General features: G+C 37.3%; 1 pseudogene; it reads left to right on the top strand.

The window, feature by feature from the left end:
• Nucleotides 1-3,198: 3,198 nt before the first annotated feature.
• LOC111531322 lies at nucleotides 3,199-12,975 on the top strand (annotated as a pseudogene).
• The last annotated feature ends 1,330 nt before the right edge of the window (nucleotides 12,976-14,305 follow it).

Raw genomic sequence — 14,305 nt, 5'->3', positions numbered from 1 at the left:
ACAAAAAAAAAAAAACAAAAAAAAACAAATTAGCCGGGCTTGGTTGCAGGTGCCTGTAATCCCAGCTACTCAGGAGGCTGAGGTGAGAGAAGTGCTTGAACCTAGGAGGTGGAGATTGCAGTAAGCCAAGACTGAGCCACTGCACTCCAGCCTGGGGGACAGAGTGAGACTCCATTTCAAAAAAAAAAAAAAAAGACATTTAACATATCTACAAAACCATTATGAAATTTACAGTCTATATCCATTGTAGTGTTGCCCTGATCCTTACCCTCTTCCCCAGTTGAAGACCCAATCCAGGATCATACATAACATTTAGATTTTTATTGTTTGTTTGTTTTAATGAAACAATTCCTTAGCCTTTTGTGAGGGAGTGGGGAGAAGATGATTAATCATGCTTTTTATAGTTGCAAAGAGTACTTGCCTAATTATTTATAAAATGTTTTCAGTTTGGCTTTGTGTGATGTTTTCTCATGGTTAACATGGTTTTTAATGACTTCATAGTATCCTTCTAATTTATGGTTGTATCACAATTTAACCATTTATATTCAATTTTTATTTGGTTTCCAGGCTTTTGCTATTAAAAATAGTACTGTGGTGATCATCTTAATTCAAGGCTTTGCCTTCATGCTTAATTATTTCCTTTGACTAAATTTCTAGAAATGGAATTGCTGAGTTAAAGGATGACACTCCTTTTTCATGCTTGTTTTTATACAGCCACCTATCTCTAGTGAGAATACAGCAGTGTATGAAATTATCTGCAAGGAACCGTTGCTAATTTAGGGCACATTTATTAAAGCAGTGCTATCACATCACGGAGTGAATGTTTAAAACCACAGAAGTATTAATTGTTTCCCAGGCTGGAGTACAATGATGCGATCTCGGCTCACTGCAGCCTCCCCCTCCTGGGTTCAAGTGAGTCTCCTGCCTCAAGCCTCCCGAGTAGCTGGGATTACAGGCATGCGCCACCATGCCCGGGTATTTTTTTTTTTTTCAGTAGAAAGAAACGGGGTTTCTCCATATTGGTCAGGCTGGTCTTGAACTCTCGACCTCAGGTGATCCACTAGCCTCGACTTCCCAAATTGCTGGGATTACAGGCGTGAGCCACTGTGACCGACCTACTCTCCTCCTCTTTCTTTATTATTTTTTTTTTCTTTCTTTTTTTTTGACAGAGTCTCGCTCTGTCGCCCAGACTGGAGTGCAGTGGCACGATCTCCACTCACTGCAAGCTCCGCCTGCCGAATTCACGCCATTCTCCCGCCTCAGCCTCCTGAGTAGCTGGGAGTACAGGCGCCCGCCACCACCCCTGGCTAATTTTTTGTGTTTTTAGTAGAGACGGGATTTCACCGTGTTAGCCAGGATAGTCTCAATCCCCCGACCTCTTGATCCACCCGCCTCGACCCCGCTAAGTGCTGGGATTACAGGCGTGAGCCACTGCACCCAGCCTCACTCTTCCTCTTTCTAATCACATTTGAGTAGTATAAATTTGTAGAAAAATCTTCAGATACCAAGATGTAATCCATAGAAATTAATATGATTTAAACCAGTTAAGTATCACTGGAACATGACAATACTAGGATAGTCATAAAGCTATCTTTGAGCTTGAGCTTTCTTTACTATTTTTTAATGTTAAAATGCAGCAAACATGTATGTAAAGCAGTTTTGTTGCTTTTTAAATGTAATATGTATATTTACAAAAACATACAAATCAGGCAATTCTGTTTTTCTAACGTGAAAATTATTATGATATTATGAAAATTTTCAAACATATGGAAAACCTTGAAAGAACAGTACAATTAACATCCATATCCTACCAACTTAGACTAAATAATTGTTAACATTTTGTCATATTTGCTTTCTGTATATGTGTGTATTTTTCCCCCCAAACATTTGAAAGAAAACTATAGACATCAACTACTTGACATCTAAAGACTTCATTATACATCACCTAAGAATAAGGACAGTGTCCTAAATAAACATAATAATCTTATCCCACCAAAGAAAATTAACACTATTTCCTTAATATCATATTGTCAATTCAAGATTCATGAATTACATTTGATTGTTCAGTCTTTTAATCTATTTCTACTTGAATTTTTATTCTACTTATTTAGTGATAAATGGGTTTGTATTTTTTTGCCTCAAGGTTCTCCCTGTCATGTCTGTTGTTGGTATGTAAACAATACTTACATGATACAGGAAAATTAATTTTGGACAAGATTCTGAAGTGAACCTATAGCAGACACAAGTATAGTTTGCTGTGTTTCAAAATCTTGCTTATTGTTGTGACCTCGACCTGAAAATTACATAATGAATAACTATTTGTTTTATAGGTTCATATCGAGGGATTTTTTAAAAATACTTTGAATCATTCTTGTTTTGTTTTCTTTTAGGAATTCTTTTAGTTGGACTCCCAGGGACTGGAAAGTCACTTCCTAAGCAGGAGAAGCTGATGTTCCTTTTTATTATGCTTCTAGATCCAAATTTGATGAGATGTTTGTGGTGTGGGAGTCAGCAGTATCAGAAATCTTTTTAGTACATTTTGATGTATCTTTCACACAATGCTAAATTTTGTTAATTTTAAGGGAAATGTGTATCTTCCCCTTTCTTTGATAATTACTTTTCTTTTTCCTTTTTTAAATTTCTATTTTTGGGGGCCTCTAGCTTTGCATGCTAATTAGTTTTGATAGCTAAAATAGCAATTGTGGGATCTTGATTTGGATAGCTTAATATATGAATTATCGAAAGAGCTAGTGGAAGTGCAAAATGAGGTTGGAGGCTACCAAAAATCTCTTAGTTTCTTTTTTTTTTTTCATTTTATTCATCAATTTTATAGTATGGAATTAGGGAGTAATTAGCTTCAAACCTAATTGTATATGATATTTGTATATCTAGGAAGAATGAATGCCCAATTGCTTTTATTTTAAATCATTTTCTTTGGTATAGTTTTTTTTTCCTCCCAAAGCTACTATTCTTAAATCAGTAAAAATTGATCTCCTTTTGTGTATTTTCTTACAATGAATATTTTTGTTGGCTTTTGACAGTTTTATAGAATTTTAATATTTATCTTGTTCAAAACCGTTAACTTCTTTCAGCTTATTCGAATCTTTTTTGTTGTCTTAGGGGAAGAAAAGCAAATGTTCCTTGTGTTACATTTATTGAGGAATTAGATTCTGTTGGTGGGAAGAGAATTGAATCTCAATGCATCCATATTTAAGGCAGACCATAAATCAACTTCTTGCTGAAATGGATGGATAATTGAGTCTCCTTTTGTCTTAGAATGTGGTGATGCCTCCCAGCATTTAATATATGTAGAAGTGATCTTATGCAAATTATTTCCATAAGGCATTTCATATCTAGAGATAGGAAAGATGTGATGTGTATAGGAAACAGAGTAGTCCCTCAAGCAAGAACTCAAGACAAGCTTTTTCTCTCATTATTGTATTATTTTCACTACTAATTGGATATTTGAATATCAATTCATTTAATTTGTGGTATTTATATTCTTTTTCATTTGTTGTTGTACTTAAGATAGGAAAACAGTGATTCAAGCTGAGACTAGTAGTCTATCTGAAGAAATACACTTGTTTCTACACAGTTTGTGACTAGCTTTTAATGTTGTGGCAGGTTTAAAGCTTACCTCAATGTTTATAATGTAAAAAGCAAGAGTTGATGTTGCTTTGAAAGAAGTGTCTTAAAAGTCAATGTAAGACATTTTGAAACCACATAGGAAGCCCAGGAGCGAATAATTTGAATTGGTATGCTTGAAAGTAATTTTTCAAAAATTAACCAGGCACCTAAACTTTTTATATTAGGTTATCTTTTCCTACATAGACCAGATAATTGTGAAGATATGTAGTCACAGATGACTGGTGGTATCAGTCTCTTTTCTTAGCAGGCAGATCAGGAGGTCAGGAGATTGAGACCATCCTGGCTAACATAGTGAAACCCCGTCTCTACTAAAAATACAAAAAAAAATTAGCCGGCGTGGTGGCGGACGCCTGTAGTCCCAGCTACTCGGGAGGCTGAGGCAGGAGAATGGCGTTGAACCCGGGAGGCGGAGCTTGCAGTGAGCAGAGATCGCGCCACTGCACTCCAGCCTGGGTGACAAGAGAGAGACTCCATCTCAAAAAAGAAAAAGAAAGAAAGTAAATAGTCAGTGACCTGTACCTAGAAATTGGGGAGAAAATTTTTTAAAATAAATAAAAAATAAAAATAAATTAGTCAGGTATGGTGGCATGTGCCTGTTGTTCCAGCTACTTGAGAGGTTGAGGCAGAAGGATCACTTCTTCCCAGAAATTTGAGGCTACAGTGAGCTATGAAGGTACTGGTGCACTCCAACTTAGGCCACAAAGGGAGTCCCAGTCTCAAAAAAAAAAAAAAAAAAAAAAAAAAAAAACAAAGACTGTTTTGTGTAGAGCATTTCTACATGTGTGCTGTGCTTCAGTGTTAGTGAAAATATAATATATTTTCCTATGTAATTGTCAACCCAATGAAGGACTTATCATAATAGGAGCCACAAACTTCCCAGAGGCATTAGATAAGTAAGAATTAAAAGAGGATTTTTGTGAAGCGCTGTTTACATGCTACAAAATTATACTAAAAGAAGTCCATTGCAAAAGATCACATTATATGATTCCATTTATAGGCAATGTCCAGAATAAGCAAATCCACAGAGGCAAATTAGATTAGCTGTTACCAGAGGTTAGGGAGAATGGGGAATGGCTGCCACTGGATATGGGATTTCTTTGTGGGGATGGGAATATTCTAAAATTAGATTGTGCTGATGGTTGTACAATTCTGAATATATTAAAAACCACTGAAGTATCCACTGTAAATTCTGTTATGTGAATTACATCTCAATAAAACTGTTAAAATATTTCTTTGTTATATGTCACAAAAGTTTTATGTAGACAGCATTTTTAAAATAAATTCACTGTAGCATTATAACTAGGTTTAAAGTTACTATGAAAAAAATTTTATTGTACAAGTTATTCATGTTTTTATTTGATCACTAGTTTGTCACTGCCTAAGAATCTAGTCTAACATTCTGTACTTAGTCTAACATTCCGTACAAGTCTAACCACACACTTAGATGTGTGCTTCTCATAATAGTTTTTTGTGGAATTATTTGTTCCTGAACCGAGGTGCTTCCATGCTTTTGTTTCTGAGGGGTAGGCTATCTAGGTATATACATGTATCTAAATGAGCCTTTGTTCTGCCTTCTGGTTATTGACACTGTTACTTGAGCCTTGTTTTAAAAGGAATTATCTGAATATTTACGTACAAAACTCCATCTGTTCTCTGGCTGCCCTTGGCTTCCCACTCACGTCATTAGGGTGTCAGTCCTGTTGAATCTGAGCTTTAGCATCATCAGTTTATTAATTTATATTTTCCTTTTACATTATTCTTGTAGTACCTTAATACTTCCTGGTCGTTTTGACATGCAGGTTACAGTTCCAAGGACAGATATAAAAGGTTGAACAGAAATTTTGAAATGGTATCTCAATAAAATAAAGTTCGATCAATATAAGTCTAATTCTATCGAAACAAACATTATCATTTCTATAAAGTGGTAATACACAACTCACCCTGTGTGTGCTCCTTTCAGGGTAAATGTATTAATATTAAAAGACCAGTTCATTTTTATCATCTGTTTTTTTACCATTAGTATGTTCATTTAAAAGTCCATTCCTTAGTTATTGTGTATCCAGGAGATTCTATTGTTTTGAACCCTGATTCTAAAGAAAAGTTTTTTTTAGAGTATTCAGACAGATAATATTTGAGGAAATATATATGTATATACATGTTTTCTAATATGAATGTAAAATGCAAAATAACAGAAAAAGCTTCAGAAACAGTAGCTCATGATATAGTCAGTATGGGGCCAAAAGAGAAGAATGCAAATTATAAAACAAAACATATGAAAATGTATTACCCATTTTAGTAATAAATGAAGTTATTAAAGCTGCAGTAGTTTCAGAGATAGCTGGATCAATTCATTAAACTATATATGTTTCCTATAATTAGGGCACCTTTTATGTCCAAAGTAAGTATTTCCAGATGAAATTCAGAGAAAAAATGTCTAAACTATGGCTCAGAATAGCTATAGCTAGCTATTTTCTTTTTTTCCCTCAGAAGGTGAGTATTTGTTTTTGTTTTTTTGCGTTTGTGTTTTGTTTTGTTTCTGCTTTGTTTTGAGACAAAGTTTAGTTCTTTTTGCCCAGGCTAGAGTGCAATGGTGTGATCTCGGCTCACTGCAACCTCTGCCTCCAGGGTTCAAGTGATTCTCCTGCCTCAGCCTCCCAAGTAGCTGGCATTACAGGTGCACTCCACCACAGTAAGCTAATTTTTGTATTTTTAGTAGAGACAGGGTTTCACCATGTTGGCCAGGCTGGTCTCAAACTCCTGACCTCAGGTGATCCACCCACGTCAGCCTCCCAAAGTGCTGGGATTACAGGCATGAGCCACTGCACCCAGCCAGAATGTGAATTCTTTGTGAAGAGCTTCCTTTTACCTGTTTTGGACTTTTAGTGTTGTGTTCTCTTTTTACATTAGCCATTGATCCAGAAATTATAGCTCGAGGTACCACTGGCTTTTCTGGAGCAGAGTTGGAGAATCTTGTGAACCAGGCTGCATTAAACGCAGCTGTTGATGGAAAAGAAATGGTTACCATGAAGGAGCTGGAGTTTTCCAAAGACAAAATAATAATGAGTAGGTTTCACTCCGCCTCCTGGGTTCACGCCATTCTCCTGCCTCAGCCTCCCCAGCAGCTGGGACTACAGGCACACACCGCCATGCCCGGCTAATTTTATATTTTTTTGTATTTTTAGTAGAGATGGGGTTTCACCGTGTTATCCAGGATGGTATTGATCTCCTGACCTCGTGATCCACCTGCCTCGGCCTCCCAAAGTGCTGGGATTACAGGCATGAGCCACAGCTCCCAGCCTCCTTTGTTTTTTTAAAAAATTTTCTCAGAAATATTTTTTGGTTTTAATTGTACAGGTCTTTCACATAGCTTTTCAGATGTACCCATAAGCATTTTATATTTTAATGCTATGATAAATAGTATTATTTCAAAAATGTCAGTTTCTTAATTTTTATTCCTAATGTAGAGAAATACACTTGATTTTGTATCTTGATCTACTATCTTGCAACTTTGCAAAACTCATTCATTGGTTTAAGTCACTTTTTAATGAATTTTATTGAGCATTCTGGATTTATTGAGTTGAGTATTGAAAAGCTGCTGAAGCTTAGAAGACCGTATCTGTGAATAAAAAGAGTTTTACTTATTTCTTTCCAATCTGGATGTCTTTCAGTTCCCTTCCTTTTTCCTTTCCTTTCTCCTTTAAACATTTTTATTTATTTTTAATTTCTATAGGGTTTTGGGGGAATAGGTGGTATTTGGTTACACGAGTGATTTCTTTAGCAGTGATTTGTGAGATTTTGGTGCCCCCATCACCCAAGCAGTATACACACAACCCGATTTGTAGTCTCCTATCTCTCATCCCCTTCCCACTCTTTCCCCAAAGTCTCCAAAGTTCACCGTGTCATTTTTTGTTGTTGTTTTTTGAGACGGAGTCTCGCTCTGTCACCTAGGTTGGAGTGCAGTGGCGTATTAGCTCACTGCGACCTCCGTCTCCTGGGTTCAAATAATTCTCCTGCCTCAGCCTCCCAAGTAGTTGGGACTACAGGCGTGTGCCACCATGCCCAGCTAATTTTTTGTATTTTTAGTAGAGACAGGGTTTCACCGTGTTAGGATGGTCTCGATATCCTGACTTCGTGATGCACCCGTCTCAGCCTCCCAAAGTGCCAGGATTATCACTTTGTCATTCTTATGCCTTTGCATCCTTATAGCTTAGCTCCCAATTATGAGTAAAAACTTAGGATGTTTGGTTTTCCATTCCTGAGTTACCTCACTTAAAATAATAGTCTCCAATCCTATCTAGGTTGCTGTGAGTGCCATTAATTCATTCCTTTTTGTGGCTGAGTAGTAGTCCATAGAGTGTGTGTGTGTGTGTGTGTGTGTGTGTGTGTGTGTGTGTATAGTACATATATACAACAGTTTCTTTATCCACTTGTTGATTAGTGGGCATTTGGGTTGGTTCCACATTTTTGCAACTGCAAACTGTGCTGCTATAAACAGGCATGTGCAAATCTCTTTTCATGTAATGACTTCTTTCCCTCTGGGTAGATAGTCAGTAATGGGATTGCTGGATCAAACGATGGTTTTACTTTTAGTTCCTTAAGGAATCTCCACACTGTTTTCCATAGTTGTTGTACTAGTTTGCATTCCCACTAGTAGTGTAGAAGTGTTCCCTTTTCATCATATCCACGCCAACATCTATTAGTTTTTTATTGTGTGCATTCTTGAAGGAGTAAGGTGGTATCTCATTGTGGTTTTGATTGCATTTCCCTGATCATTAGTGATGCTGTGCTTTTTTCATATCTTTGTTGGACATTTGTCCATCTTTTCAGAATTGTCTCTTCATGTCCTTAGCCCACTTTTTGATAGGATCTTTTTTTTTCTTCTTTCTCTCTCTCTCTCTCTTTCTTTATTTGTTTCTTTCTTTCTTTTTTTGATGGAGTCTTGCTCCGTCACCAGGCTGGAGTGCAGTGGCACGATCTTGTCTCACTGCAACAAGCAATTCTTCTGCCTCAGCCTCCTGAGTAGCTGGGATTACAGGCGTGCCCCACCATGCCCAGCTAATTTTTGTATTTTTAGTGGTGATGGAGTTTCACCATGTTGATCAGGGTGGTCTCAACCTGGTGATCCACCCACCTTGGCCTCCCAAAGTGTTGGGATTAGAGGGGTGAGCCACCGTGCCTGGTCGGATTGTTTGTTTTTTTCTTGCTAATTTGTTTGAGTTTGTTGTAGATTCTGGATATTAGCTCTTTGTCAGATGTATAGATTGTGAAGATTTTCTCTCACTCTGTGGGTTGTCTGTTTACCCTGCTCACTGTTCCTTTGGCTGTGCAAAAGCTCTTTAGTTTAATTAAGTCCCAGCTATTTATCTTTGTTTTTACTGCATTTGCTTTTGGGTCCTTGGTCACGAAATCCTTGCCTAAGTCAATATCTAGAAGAATTTTTCCAATGTTATCTTCTAGAATTTTGATAGTTTCAGGTCTTAGATTTAAGTCTTTGATCCATCTTGAGTTGATTTTTGTATAAGGTGAGAGATGAGGATCCAGTTTCATTCTCCCATATGCCACTCACCTGTTTTCAAAAATGATTACAGTGGCTAGAACCTCCAGTACAATGTTGAATAGAAGAGGGAAGAACTGAAATTCCTGTCTCTTTCTTGATCTGAGGGAAAACCATTCAGACTTTCCTCATTACATAGGATGTTAGCTGCAAATAACTTATTTTATTTTTTATTTTATTTTATTTTATTTATTATTTTATTTTTTTATGTTATGTTATGTTATGTTATGTTATGTTATGTTATGTTATGTTATGTTATGTTATGTTATTTTGAGACAGGTTCTCACTCTGTCATCCAGGTCAGAATGCAGTGGCACAATCTTGGTTTGCTGCAACCTCTTCCTCCTAGGCTCAAGGGATCTTCTCACCTCAGCCTCCTGAGTTGCTGGGACTATAGGTGTGTGCCACCACATCCAGATAATTTTTGTAATTTTTTGTAGAGACAGGGTTTCACCATGTTGCCTAGGCTATTCTAGTACTCCTGAGCTCAAGCAATCCACCCGCCTCGGTCTCACAAAGTCCTGCTGCAGATATCTTAAAGATGTCCTTTAACATGTTGAGGAAAGTCTCTTGTATCCCTACTTTGCTGATTTTTTTTAAAAAAATGGGTAGTGGATGTTGAATTTTGTCAAATTTTCTGCATCTACTAGAGAATCATATTTCTTTTTAGTTTGTTAATATGGTGATATCATTAATTGACTTGCAAAGGTTCAATTTATTAAAATAAATCTTAAAATGTAGTTCTTTCATGAATTTTTTTAGGTTAACCAAAATCTTTTGCTCTCTTTAAAATTGTCTAAACTTTGTCAATTATTTTTTAAAATTCTGACAAAATATACATAACATAAAATGTACCATCTTAACCACTTTAAAATGTACAACTTAGTGGCATTAAGTACTCTTACAATGCTGTGCAAGCATCACTTCTATTTATTTCTGGAATTTTTTCATCATCTCAGAGACTGTACTCATTAAATAATAAATCAACATCATCCCTCCCCTAGCTTCTAGTAACCTCTATTTTGCTTTCTGTCTCTATGAATTTGCCTATCGCAGGTACCTCATATAAGTGGAATCACCTGATATTTGTTCTTTTGTGTCTGGCTCATTTCACCTAACATCATATTTTTAAGAGTTATCTATATGGTAGCATGAATCAGTAATTTTTAAAATTTTTAGTTTCTATTTTTTTCAGACAGGCCTCACTCCATTGCCCAGCCTGGGGTGCAGTGGCTTGATTTTGGCTCATTGTAGCCTTGATCTCCTGGGCTCAAGTGATCTTCCCACCTCAGCTTCCTGAGTAGTTTGGATCATAGGTGTGCGCCACCATGACCCAGCTAAATTTTTTTTGTAGTTTTTGAAGAGCTGGGGTTTCGCCATATTGCCTGGGGTGGTCTTGAACTCCTGGGCTCAAGCAATCCTCTCACCTCAGCCTCCCAAAGTGCTGAGATTAAAGACGTGAGCCATCATGCCCAGCCAGTAACTTTATTTTTTTCTTATTGCTAAGTAATATTCTATTGTAGAGGTTTATCACATTTTATTTATCAGTTGATGGACACTGGGTTGTTTACAAGTTTTGACTATTATGAGTGATGTTGCTATGAACTCCATGTGGACATATGTTCCTCTTGGGTGAATATCCAGGAGTACAATTTTTGAGTCATAGGGCAACTGGTTTTAATCTTTTGAGGAACTATAAGACTGTTTTTCAAAGCAGCTATCCAATTTTACATTCCCACCAGCAGTGTATGACTGTATGAGTGTTCCAATTTCTCCACATCCTTGCCTATACTTTTTTTGTGTGTCTTTTTGATTATAGGCATTATAGAGGTGTGAAGTGTTCTTATTGTGGTTTTGATTTGCATTTCCCTAATGACTAATGATGTTGAACATCATTTCAGATGGTTAATGGCCATTTGTCTGTCTTCTTTGTTTTGTTTGTTTGTTTGTTTTGAAATGGAGTTTCACTCTTGTTGCCCAGGCTGGAGTGCAATGGCGCGATTTTGACTCACCACAACCTCCGCCTCCCAGGTTCAAGAGATTCTCCTGCCTCAGCCTCCCAAGTAGCTGGGATTACCGGCATGCGCCACCATGCCAAGCTAATTTTGTAGTTTTAGTTCAGATGGGGTTTCTCTATGTTGGTCAGGCTGATCTTGAACTCCCGACCTCAGGTGATCTGCCCACCTTGGCCTCCCAAAGTGCTGGGATTACAGGCATGAGCTACTGAGGCTGGCCACTGTCTGTCTTCTTTGGTAAAATACCTAATCAGATTCATTGACCATGTTTTAACTGATGGTCTTTCTGTTGTTGAGTTGTAAGATTTCTTTATATATTCTGGTGAAAAGTATTTTTAGTACTTTTTTATCATAAACTTTATTATAAATCTTAATGTTCTTTATTGTTTTGTTGCTGTGCTTGTCCTTTTTTTAGTTTTAATTTTTTATATTTTTTGAGACAAAGTCTTGATCTGTCACCTAGGCTGGAGTGCAGTGGTGCGATCTCAGCTCACTGCAACCTCTGTCTCCAGGTTCAAGTGATTCTCGTGCCTCAGCCTCTGGAGTAGCTGGGACTACAGGTGCGCACCACCACACCCAGGTAATTTTATGTATTTTTAATAAACTCAGGGTATCGCCAGGGTGCCCAGGTTGGTCTCTAACACCTGAGCTCAGGCAATCCGCCTGCCTTGGTCTCCCAGAGTGCTAGGATTACAGGTGTGAGCCACCAAGTCCAGCCTGTTTCTGTGTTTTACACTTTTATCTCATCAACCTCTTTGCCTTTTCTCAGGAATTTACCAACAGCAGCATATATTTTTTTTTATTTTAATCTTGGTTTTATAAATTGCTTCCTTGCCCAAAAGAAAAAAAAAGTTATTTTTATTACCCAACAATTTCCTAGCCCACTCATACCTACTACTTCCCTATAATCCACATTATCTCCTAAAGAAGAGATTGGAAGGATTAAACTTTATCTTGCTTAGGGAACTTTCATTATGTTGGTGAGGAATTGCTTTCATGAAATTTTACTCAGTTGGGGAAACCAGGCAAAAGCAGGCATGTTGCTGCTTCACTCAGAAACACTGGCCGGATTGAAAGGATTAGTAGACCCTCAGCAAATTATCTAGGATACTAACAGCTGCCATCTCATTAATTGTCAGGGTTTCTTATAAATCAAAGGGGAAAATAGAACTTACATAACAAAATATTCTGCTATAAAGGTGGCAAATATTTGACTAAAACTGGAATGTTTGTTCCATGTAACAAAACTAGAACCGAGTTTCTGCCTTTCTCATTCCCCTTACGTTTTTATTTTTATTTGTGTATTTATTTTTTGAGGCAGGGTCTCACTCTGTCATCCAGGCTGGTATGCAGTGGTGTGATCTTGGCTCGCTGCAAACTCCACGTCCTGGGTTCAGGTGATCCTCTCACCATAGCCTACTGAGTAGCTGGGATCACAGGTGTGTGCCACCATGCCCAGCTAATTTTTTGTAGAGACAGGGGTCTTCCTGTATTGACCAGGCTGGTCTCAAACTCTTGAGCTCAAGTGATCTGTCCACCTTGGCCTCTAAAAGTGCTAGGATGACAGGCGTGGGTCAGCATGCCTGGCCACATTTTCATTTTTTATTTGACAAATGCCTTTTTCCCTTTTATGTTGTGCTTCCAGGTGTCACTCTGGAAGTGTCACTCTGGAAGTGTCAATTTGAAATGACCACACACCGAATTGTGAAGGTTATTGAGGACACCCGTCTCATGAATGAGAAAGCTCAGGAAGTCTGAGCAGATGACTCTGGAAGCAAGAAGGAGGAAAGATAAACTTCTCTTCCTTCCATGCTGATTCTCCCCATTATTTCAATGTACACTACAAAAACCACAGATGAACATCAGTTGTTTAACTACAAGAAGAAAAATATTCAAGGTAAAGTAATTGTGAGGGGAATTGTTTTCCAAAAGCCAATTATTCTATGGGCAAATTTCAGCATATACTAGATGAATAACAGGTGTAAGGTTAGATCTCATGGTTTTGATTTGCATTTTCCTGGGGATTAGTGACATTGAACTTTTTTTTATGTACTCATTGGCTGTGTTTATTTTATTTTGTTGAGAAGTATTTATTATGTTCATTTTGCCAATTTTTAAATTATTTGAGTTTTTTTATTTAAACAAAAATATTCAAGATAAAGTAATTGTGAGGGAAATTGTTTTCCAAAAGCCAATTGTTCTATTGGCAAAGTTCAGTATATACTAGATGAATAATAGGTGTAAAGTTAGATCTCGTGGTTTTGATTTGCATTTTCCTGAGGATTAGTGACATTGAACTTTTTTTATGTACTCATTGGCCATGCTTATTTTATTTTGTTGAGAAGTATTTATTAAGTTCTTTTGCCCATTTTAAATTATTTGGTGTTTTGTTTGTTTGTTTGTTTTGTTTTTTGCTACTGAGTTGTTTGAGTTTCTTATTTTGGGTATTAAACCCTGGTCATATGCATAGGTGGCAAATATTTCTTCCATTCTATAGGTTGTCTCTTGATTCTAAAGAGGCCTTTTTGATGTAATCATATTTGTTGATTTTTGTTTTTGTTGTCTGTGCTTTTGAGGTTTTATCCATAAAATCCATGCCTGGACCAATGTCATGAAGTATTTCCCCTATGTTTTCCTTTAGTAGCTTCATAATTTTTGGTCTTGCATTTAAGTCTAATCCATTTTGAGTTGATTTTTGTGTATGGTGAGAGATAAGGATCTAATTTCATTCTCTGCAAAAGTATAACATTCCTACCTTTGAAAAATTAGAGGTCAGGCGCGGTTGTCTCACGCCTGTAATCCCAGCACTTTGGGAGGCTGAGGTGGGTGGATCACAAGGTCAAGAGATTGAGACCATCCTGGCTAACACGGTGAAACCCCAACTCTACTAAAAATTTAAAACACACACACACACACACACACACACACACACAAAATTAGCCGGGCATGATGGCTCATGCCTGCAGTCTCAGCTACTTGGGAGGCTAAGATAGGAGAATTGCTTGAACTCGGGAGGCAGAGGTTGTAGTGAGCCAAGATCACACCGCTGCACTCTAGCCTGGGCAACAGTGTAAGACTCCGTCCAAAA

Source organism: Piliocolobus tephrosceles, chromosome 9 (assembly GCF_002776525.5).
Source record: "Piliocolobus tephrosceles isolate RC106 chromosome 9, ASM277652v3, whole genome shotgun sequence".
NCBI lineage: Eukaryota > Metazoa > Chordata > Mammalia > Primates > Cercopithecidae > Piliocolobus > Piliocolobus tephrosceles.
The sequence above is the reverse complement of the archived record's forward strand: the minus strand, read 5'-3'. Positions and strand labels throughout refer to the sequence as shown.